This window comes from Colobus angolensis, unplaced genomic scaffold (assembly GCF_000951035.1).
Source record: "Colobus angolensis palliatus isolate OR3802 unplaced genomic scaffold, Cang.pa_1.0 Scaffold155, whole genome shotgun sequence".
NCBI lineage: Eukaryota > Metazoa > Chordata > Mammalia > Primates > Cercopithecidae > Colobus > Colobus angolensis.
This window is the reverse complement of record NW_012114655.1, coordinates 302,598-313,295: the sequence shown is the minus strand read 5'-3', so window position 1 is coordinate 313,295 and position 10,698 is coordinate 302,598. Positions and strand designations below refer to the sequence as shown.

Genomic DNA, 10,698 nt, shown 5'->3' with positions numbered 1-10,698 from the left:
TCAAGCAATGCTCCCGTCTTGGCCTCCCAGAGTGCTAGGATTACAGGCATGAGGCACCACGCCCAGCTAGGATTTTATTTCTCATTTACTCTTCCTTTTTTAGGCTGAGTAATATTCCATTGTATGTATATGCCACATTTTGCTTATCCATTTATCCACTGATGGACCTTGAGGCTTCTTTTTTTTTTTTTGGCTACTGTGAATAATGTTGCTATAAATATAGGGTTCAAATATCTCTTTGAGACCCTGCTTTGACTTCTTTTGAAAATACACCCAGAAGTAAAATTGGTGGATCATTTGGCAATTATTGCCTTTGCAAAATTATGACGGTAAGAGAAATCTGACATAGTTGGCTCTGTCTTGCTTCTAACCTCCAAGCTGTCCTTGGTCATTCCTGGGCACACGCCAAGCTAACTTTGGGAGGAATTTATTTCTATATTATTCTTATTTTTTTGAGACAAAGTCTCACTCTGTCACCCAGGTTGGAGTGCAGTGGCGCAGTCTTGGCTCACTGCAACCTCTGCCTCCCGGGTTCAAGCTGTGTAAAGATTGGTCTCATGAACTTGAACTTTATGTTCAAGCGATTCTTCTTCCTCATCCTCCCGAGTAGCTGGGATTACAGGCACATGCCACCATGCCTGGCTAATTTTCAGATTTTTAGTAGAGATGGGGTTTCACCACATTGGTCAGGCTGGTCTCCAACTCCTGACCTTAAGTGATCTGCCCACCTTGGCCTCCCAAAGTGTTGGGATTACAGCTGTGAACCACCCTTACTTGAAAGTGAGGATGACAATAGTTTCTCACTAAAACTAACCCCCTTGTTGCTCAGCGACTGAAAACCACCTTTGTAAGATTAATGAAAGGCCACAGAATTGGACTGTGGGAGGGGTCTGAACTCTGCTACGATGCAGGCGTCGTGTCTATAATTCCTTCCTGCTCAAGAGTCATGGGGCCAGAGGTCACAGGATTTGTGACTTCCAGCCAGGCATGGTGGCTCATACCTGTAATCCCAGAACTTTGGGAGGCTGAGGTGGGTGGATCACCTAAGGTCAGGAGTTCGAGACCAGCCTGGGCAACATGGTGAAACTCTGTCTTCACTAAAACTACAAAAAAAAAAAAAAAGTTAGCTGGCCATGGTGGTGGGCACCTGTAATCCCAGCTACTAAGGAGGCTGAGGTAGGAGAATCACTTGAACCTGGGAGGCGGAGGTTGCAGTGGGCCAAGATCATGCCACTGCATTCCAGCCTGGGCAACAAAAACGAAACTCCGTCTCAAAAAAAATCATAGAAATTACAGATGTGAGCCACTGCGCCTGGCCTATATATGTCTATCTTTATGTCAGTAGCAGGCTCTTTTGCTTATTGTACATTTGTGGTAAGTTTTGAAATCAAGAAATGTGAGACCTGCAACTTTGTACTACTTTTTCAAGATTGTTTGGACTCTTTAGGGTCCCTTGAGATTCTATCTGAAATTTAGGATGGATTATTCTTTTTCCACAAAAATGTCATTGGGATTTTGGTAGAGATGGCGTTGAATCTGTAGACCATTTGAGTTATATTGGTATGTGAAGAATATTGTCTTCCCGGCCATGAACACAGGACGTCTTTCCGTTTATTATTGTCTTCTTTAATTTTTTTCAGTAACATTTTGTAGTTTTCAGTGTATAAGACTTTTGCTTGCTTGGCTAAGTTATATTGCTACGTATCTTACTCTTCTTAATGCTTTTGTAAATGGAATTGTTTTCTTAATTTTATTTTTGGTTGTTCGTTGTTAATGTATACAGGCAAAACTGATTTTGCTTGTTGATTTTGTATGCTACAACTTGGCTAAATTTGTCTATTAATTCTAACAGATGTGTGTATATATAACAAAAATTTTTTCATAATAAAGGAATTTTATTTTATTTTTATTTTTTCAGATTTAGGGGAACATGCGCAGGCTTGCTACTTGGGTATATTTCATTATGCTGACGTTTGGACTTCTAATGATCCCATCACCCAAGTTTGAACATAGTACCTGGTAGGTAGTTTTTCAACCTTTTCGACCCTCTCTCTCTCCCCCTCAGAATATTTTTAAAACACTTTCAAAGCCATCCTCTCCCTATCTATTAGGAGGCTATGCATGAATGCTCTTTGCATCTAATGAATACCGAATGCAGATGTGTAGACAATCCTGGCCATGCCATGCTGGCACCAGTGAAGATAGAAAAGCGGATCACGATTGCTAAAGTGCTTTGAGTCTCAGTTACACAAAATCAAGCATAAATGGTTGACATTCCAGGTTGAAAATGTTGACAGAAGAGAGGAATATTTAAGGGATCTTTTCAGAGATTTCCAATTTGCTTAGTGTTAAAATGTGACCTCTGAATAAATTTAAATTGTGGTTATCCCGGCATGTTAGGATTTCACAGAAAATGGTAAATAATGTTTAGTAGAAAATTGCTTTGATGTGCGGGATCTCCTGCCACACCATAAATGAGGTATAAACAGCTTTCTAATTTAGGAGAAACGGTGAGAAGATTTTCCTGCTTGAGAAAGGCAGTTGTACCCACTGTCAAAGTAATTGAAAGGACTTGCTGAAAACATGGGAACAGAAGAACGCAGAGGTCAGAGAATTTCTGGAGTGTCCAATTAGAGCTACAAATACAGGATGTGTGTATTGGAGCTACACATATAACTGCAAGGAGAAGGATGTGCCTCAAAAAGTGAAATAACATGCAGCTGCTTCCACTGCTTAGGAGCTTGTCCTGGGGTCAGCTCTACCCTCTTCTGGTGACAAAAGGGAGAGGATCCACGTATGCAGTTGCAGCCTACATGGTGCGGAACGAAGACACCTTCACCTGGTCCCCAGGAGCCCAGGACACCTGTACCTGGGCTCTAGGAATGCACTCTTCAGCCTTATCCCAGACTATCTTCCCTCCAGACAGGGAGGCTGGGATTAAAACAGGTGGGACCATAGGCATTTGCAACCCTGAGGCTCATCAGGGTCTGCAAGGAGCAGACAGCAGAACGTGGCAGCTCTCTTGAGTACACGGCATCAGTAAGTCAAAGCCTTCGCCGTTCCTCCTTCACCTGAGGGCCAGATGACCACCGAACTCCTCCCAGACCTCGCATGGCCCTGTCTGTAATTACCGTTTCCTTGACTTTCTGGTGACTCACCTCATTACAGTCTGTGAACCTAATGAGAGGGTCCCTTCGCCTGGCAACCAGGGATGGAACAGGTTTGGATTAGACTCTGACTCATTGTGTTTTGTTGGTCGGACTCCAGTTGTGTCTGCTCCTGACTTACCACACTTCTGTGGTCCCAAGAATGCAGACCACGGCCCGGTTCTGCCGGGCTCCACTCCCCGCCTCCACTCCCCACCACTCCTAATTCTGGCTGGCCTACACGGTCTTTCCTGAGTGCACTGAAGTAACTGTGATCACTTCTGCTCACCCATCCTGACGGCTTTCCCTTTCCCGATGCATTAGACTCCCCCTCCATCAATATTGCGCATTTGGCCTCTATTCCACATACTTCACGTGCCTTTCTAGATGGCTTTATTCCTATGAAAAGGCAACTGATTATTGTTTTTCTCTGTCCATGTTGTTTCACTTATTATTTTAATTCTCCCTTGTGTTATTCCAAATCACAAGAAAAATAACAATTCCCCCTGCTATTATAATTCCTATTTGAAATTATGTAAGGCTGGCATGGTGGCTCACACCTATAATCCCAGCACTTTGGGAGGCCAAGGTAGGAGGATTGCTTAACTCTAGGAGTTTGAGACCAGCCTTGCCAATGTAGTGAGACCCCTATCTTCACAAAAAAATTGAAAAATTAGCACACCTGTAGTCCCAGTTACTAGGGGGCCTGAGGCAGGAGGATTCCTTGAGCCCAGGAGTTCGAAGCTGCAGTGAGCTGTGTTCACACCACAGCACTCCAGCCTGGGCCACAGAGTGAGACTCTGTCTATATATTTTAAAAAAAGAAATAAACTATGTAAAATATTAACTGTCCTAATACCATTTCCCAAAGGGAAACATCCTCTTAATGACGCCAGCCAATGCATCAGGAAAGATTGTCTTTTAACTGTCATAGATCACTATGACCTGCTTATTTATCCTATTATTGTAAGTGTGCCATGTTTCTGTTGCTAAAGCATTTCTTTTATTTTGTTAAAAATGTGAAACTTTCAAGCTTAAAGGAACTTTTAGACTTCGAATTGTGAGTACACTACACAACGATTTTTTCCTGAGCCGTTTGAAAGTAATTTGTCCACGTCATATCCCAACTCACCCCAATTTTTCAGATGTATTTGCTACAAGGCCATCTCCTACATAACCACACTACACCATTCCAATCAGAAAATTAAAAGACACATACCTTCATCTCATCCTCAATCCCCCGTTACATTTTGTCAATTATCCGGAATGTTCTATGCAGCAAAACGACTCAATCCAAAGTCTTACATTGCCTTCTGTTTTCCCTCTCTCTTTCTTTTCACAAAAGCACTTTTTATTTGAGGCAAAGAGAAGTCTCGCTGTAAGGATTATAGTTCCAAGCAGCCGAAACTCAACTGTTTGAGGCACTATTTTTACTCTGCAGATTTTGCTCCTTCTTAATCAGAAAAGGGTATTCAGGTTGTACTTTCTTCAGCTGAGCAAAAATGGCAAAGAAAGTGGGAAAAGAATTCCACTCTACTGATGCTGCTCTTCAGACCTGACATCAAGCTTGACAAGCCCTTGCTGGCAGCAATCACTGCAGATTGCTGCCCCACTGCCGAGGGATACAGGCCATTCTACATTTGCAAGAAAACAATTAGATGGGAAAACCAGGTGTAGGTTACTTGAAGAAGAGCAGACATCCACAGCTTCGAAACTCTTCATGGAATGGGTGATCCTTGGGGGAGGCTCAGCTCACCAAGGCACAGACCCCTCAGTTCCTGTTGCAGCTGAGTAAGGAGGTCATATCCTGGTTGCTCAGTTCAAAGTCAAAGACCTTGAAGTTCTCAGCAATGTGTTCCAGTGTCACCGGTGTGGGGATCACCACCAAGTTCCTCTGCGTGAGGAGCCAGATCAGAACCTGGCTACAGTTTCATTGTGCTTGGCTGCAATCACTTTGATCCTGGGGTCTTCCAGGAGGGAAGGGTCCTCGGGCTTGGCCCTGGGCCTGTCAGGAGAGCCAACATGGCTATAGGCAGTCACCATGTTGCCTCTGGACTGGCAGTACTGGATTAAGTTCTCCTGGGTTAGGGACTTACGGTGGCGCTCAATCTGATTAACTGCTGCTGGCTTACACTTTTTTTTTTTTTGAGATGGAGCCTCACTCTGTTGCCCAGGCCGGAGTGCAGTGGTGTGATCTCAGCTCACTGCAAGCTCCACCTCTTGGGTTCAAGCAATTTTCCTGCCTCAGCCTCCCGAGTAGCTGGGACTACAGGCACATGCCACCATGCCTGGCTAAATTTTTTGTATTTTTAGTAGAGACAGAGTTTCACCCTGTTAGCCAGGATGGTCTCGATCTCTGACCTCATGATCCACCCACCTTGGCTTCCCAAAGTGCTGGGATTACAGGCGTGAGCCATCACACCCAGCCAGTTTACACTTTAAGCCAGATTTGTTTAAGGTCCTCTCCGCTGGGAGATGGTGACGTTGGAGGTGCCAGTAGCTTTCACCAGCCCCTGAATGAGTTGCCTGATTCATCTACCAAGGAAAATTCCTTCCCAGGCTGACAGTGTGTTGGCCAGTGAATAAGGTGGAGGTCCAAGTAGTCCAGCTCCAGGCCACTGAGCACCTTCCAGCAGGATCCTCTCACAAGTAGTCCAGCTCCAGGCCACTGAGCACCTTCCAGCAGGATCCTCTCACAGGCATTCCTCGTGGCACATGCCCCATGGCTTGCTGCTGATGAAGAGCCACTCGCGCCTCACCACCTACTCCTTGAGCTGCTCCTGTTCTCGTTCTGGTGCACATGGGTGCAGTCCATGTGGCAGTACACAGTGTTGATCGCTACCTTCACAGCCTCAGCCACCTGGCTTGGAGGGGACTTCCAGGTGCCCAGCCCCAGCATGTCCGTCTTGGCACTACTGTTGATGTGGCTGTCATGGCTGTGTTGCTTTACAGACCCCTGCCTGCAATTTGCCTCAGCTGTCATCTCTTTGGTCTTCCTCAGTCCTGAATAATTTTAGTGTTTCCTTGACTTTCATTACCCCAACTTTTTTTTTTTTTGAGACGGAGTCTCACTCTGTCACCCAGGTTGGAGTGCAGTGGCATGATCTCAGCTCACTGCAACCTCCACCTCTCAGGTTCAAGTGATTCTCCTGTCTCAGCCCCCTGAGTAGTTGGGATTACAGGCACGTGCCACCACACCCAGCTAATTTTTGTATTTTTAGTGGAGATGGGGTTTCACCATGTTGGCCAAGCTGGTCTCAAACTGCTGACCTCAGGTGATCCGCGCACCGCCGCCTCCCAAAGTGCTGGAATTACAGCAGCCCTGGCTTTTGGAGATAACAGGCTAGTTATCTGGTAGAAAGTCCCTGGATTTGGGTGGGTCTGATGGTTCCTTGTGGTAAAACTCAGATGATGCCCCTTTGCAGGAATATCACGAGTGTTGTGTTCTCACTGAGACCTTGCACGTGGCACGTTTCCATTTTCCTCATTAGTGGTAACATTCACTTCTATCCCCTGATTAAGGTGGTGTCTCCCAGCGTCCCCTCCCTAACGCTATCCTTTCTTTCCCTTAGTAAATGACAAATATTTTAGGGAGCGATTCTCTGATCCTTTGTAAATATCCTGTTCCTCATGAAACTTTCAAGTTACCCATTTATTTTCTTATTTATATCGACATGGTCCTGTGGGTTGTAATGTCACTCAGTGGGTTATATCTATTGCTATCATTATCTATTTGTAAGCTCAAAAATGTCCCAAGTCTGGTGGGGGGCTCCTTCAAGCCGGTTCTGTGTCCCTTTGCTAGGTTCTCTTGTTCCTGGAGCACTGCCTGGCTTACTGGCACGAGGAGAGACTCCAGGCTCATGTTGTGCATTCCCCACCCCGTCCCAGAATCAGCCACTTCTCAAGGTGCCCTGGTTCATCTTAGCGGAAAATGCTGTTTAGAAACTAAGCAGTGGGCGCTGCATGTGCTCATTGTTGCTTGATGTTCCCACTCCTGGCAGTGCAGAGAACCACACACACACACATGCACATACACACACACACACACACACCTGTATCTATTTCTATGTCTATCTCTCTGTACTGAAAACCTTGATATCTCCAATTCTAATCAAACAACAGTGTTCATGCTGGTTTTCTCCTTTCCCACTGGGGTGGGCAGTGAGAAATCTGCCTCCCATTATCCTCAGCATATTGGCTTATTTGGTGAGTCTCCAAGCTATACCCAGTCTTCTATCACCATCACTCCCATGTCTACCTGCCTCTGCACACACCCTCCCTACCCCACAAGAGAGGGCCTGCTCACCCTACACAGGTTGGTCTGACCCCTGTGCCAGGCCAGCCCCCTGTCGTGACCTCCTCACTCTCTGCAGGGCTCCTTTCCACCCCTCACCATCCAGGCAGACACTTATTTTGCTTGGGTCTACCTGGTGCTGTTTGAACGTTACTGTTCAGAAAGGGAAGACAAGAGGATGAGTCCAGTGCCTACCTTCACTGAATGTAAGTCTTGCCACTTGGCTACCCATGATCTAGAAGATAAATTCCTTTGCTTACTGTTTTATTACGGATCACTCTGGAATATTAAGGATACAATTCTGAGCAGACAATTAAAATGTCTTGTATTATCTGGAAGAAACAGAAACCACCTGTGAGTCAAAAGTATTGTGATGAACTGACTCACCTTATTACAACTTTATCCCAGCGGTCCCTGCCAGCACCGCCCTTGGACCCAGGCAATGGGACTCCCTTTCCATCTGGTGCTTCAGAGTCCCCTACTTCACCCCTCCTCCAGCCATGACCCTCACAGGGAGTGGAGTCATGGGGTCAAGGGGGAGGGCCCATTGGGGCGCATGTGTCCCTCTCCCAAGCCCTGCTGTGAACACTGGGGTCCCTGGAACTCTTTACCCCAACATTCCTCGAGCCCGCGTCTAAGACCTGCACCAGCCTCTCCTCCAGATCAGGGTGAATGGCATCCCTGGGTCATACACCCTTTAGCTGGGGAGCAACCAAGCAACAGCTATTGGAAACAGTGGGGAGAGGCTCGATGTGCAAGTTGGAGCATCAAGACCAGGCACCCACTGGGCCCTTGTGGGTGCAGAGTGAAGCTGAGGGTGGAGAGAGAAAGTAGATGGCCAGTCGCCATGTTCTGGTGCAGAATTCCAAGAAGCCTGAACATTCTACATGTGAGACTGGCCTTTCAGATTGTTAGGAAGGGGGATAGATTGTGTGTTTTACTTTCCAGCCATTAGCTTGCTTTATAACTTTCCTTTTCTTTCTTTTCTACTTCCTTCCTCTTTCTTTTCTTCTTTTTTCTCTTCTTTCTTTCTTTTCTTTCTTTTTCTTTCTCTTTTTCTTTTTCTCTCTCTTTCTCTCTCTCTCTCTCTTTTCTTTCTCCTCCCTCCCTCCCTCCCTCCCTTCCTTCCTTTCTTCCTTCCTTCTTTCCTTCCTTCCTTCCTTCCTTCTTTCTTTCAGACAGGGTGTCACTCTGTGGCCCATCCTGGAGTGCAGTGGTGTGATCTTGCCTCACTGCAGCCTTGACCTTCCAGGCTCAATCAATCCTCCCACCTCAGCTTCCTGAGTAGCTGGGACTACAGGCATGCACCACCATGCCAGGCTAATTTTTGTATTTTTGTAGAGACAGGATTTCACCATGTTGCCCAAGCTGGTCTTGAACTCCTGGGCTCAAGCAATCGCCTGCCTTGGCCTCTCAAAGTGTTGAGCCTCTGTGACTGGCCATACCTTTCAAATATCTAAATATATAGCATATGAATCTACATTTGTATTCTTGCCCCGGATCCATCAAATATTATAGACAGGCCTGCCCCCCGCATGCAGTAGGTTCTCATATGTGTGAGTTTTCTTTATGCGCCGCACTTACGGAATGCCCCTCACATCCCCTCTAGCCGGGCCTATTCGAACTTGCTCTCAGGTTTGTGCTACGGTTTGGGACGTGTGCACTCACAAAGCTTGTTCTGGACATCCTTAGACAAATTGCACTTGCACTCATGTCCATCCTGCCCAGCCTAGACAGGGCTGTGTTGGAGACCTGTTGTTCGCCTGTTGCGAGGGGCTTGGAGAGTAATCATGCTCCTCAAATAGCAGTGGCATTTATTGATATCTATATGCTGCACTTCACGAGTAGAAATTATCACGATCGTCTGAAAAGTAGATGCCTTTCTGCATTAACATATGTCACTGTCATCTGACAATTCTTATTTTCTAGCTTTTAAAAAATGTGATAACAGCTTGCACTTATGTATTATCTCACACTTTCTAAAACACTTCACATTTAGTATGTCATGGAAAATTGAATTTCTGCATTTGTTCCTTATTTGTATCACTTGAAAAATACCTTCTTTTTGTAGTGGGACATCTGATATGTTTCTAAGTTTAAGACAATCTGCATAGTCATTTATTCTCTATTTTTTTTTTTTTTTTTTGACACACAGGGTCTTACTCTGTTCCCCAGGTTGGAGTGCAGTAATGCATTCATGGGTCACTACAGCCTTGACCTCCCTGGCTCCAGTGACCTTCCCACCGCAGCCCATCGAGTAGCTGGGACTGCATGCGCACACCACCATGCCCGGCTAATTTTTTGGTTTTTTTGTAGATATGGGATCCCAATATGTTGCCCAACCTCGTCTCAAACTCCTGGGCTCAAGTGATCCTTTCACCTCAGCCTCTCAAAGTGTTGGGATTACAGATATAAGCTGCTGCACCTGGCCAATTTATATTTTTTGGTAACTTGCTGTGCATTTTTCCTAACCTTCTTTCTCATCTGTCTTTCAAAATAAAAGACAAAGTGTAATGCAGAGCTTTGCCTTCTCAGAACCACTCATAGCTACAGTTTTTCATCCTCTTTAAGTTTCTGCTTAAAAACACGCAAGGAAACAAATCAACAAACAAAAACTTGTGGTCTCTTCCATCAGTCACCTGTTAAATCAAGGCTCAAAAAAAAAAACTTTCAGAAATTCTGTTTTGATTCCCACAACCGGACAGTGTGGCTCATGGCAGAGTCATTATTCACAAAGATTAGGTGAGGTTTCGGTCGGTTCGAGGAACATGAGGAGACCTGAAGACATCTTGCCAATAACTTGCAACTCATTACAATGAGTCCTGGAGCCAGGAACCAGTTCTCCTGGCTTTAAACCCACTCTACCATACTTCCAATTTTGATAATATGAACATAAGTCAGTTATAATCCCAAAGAGCTGTTACATTATTTTTATGATATTTCTACATTTCTTTCTGTTTACCTTTATATAAAACTCAATGTCTGTAGAACTTTGTAATCCTAAATATAACTTTGAAAGGAATCGATACGTGGAAAAAATTTAGTTGGCATTAATAACTAATAATTTTATTTATAACAATATAATTTAAGATATTAATTGCTTAAAAAACCCAACAGGGCCCAAATAATGATTTATAAGTAGATACGGTTATTTCTAGAAATAAACTAAAAACCACAATTATTTATATGCAAAATTCTTCTAAATAGGTAAAATAGGAATAGAAAAGTGATGCTCATTCTAAACACATATTTGTTCTTT

The 10,698-nt window shown here is 44.8% G+C and overlaps 1 pseudogene; it reads right to left on the bottom strand.

Moving 5' to 3' along the window:
* Positions 1 to 4,823: 4,823 nt before the first annotated feature.
* Positions 4,824 to 6,128, bottom strand: LOC105507930 (annotated as a pseudogene).
* Between the last annotated feature and the right edge of the window lie 4,570 nt (positions 6,129 to 10,698).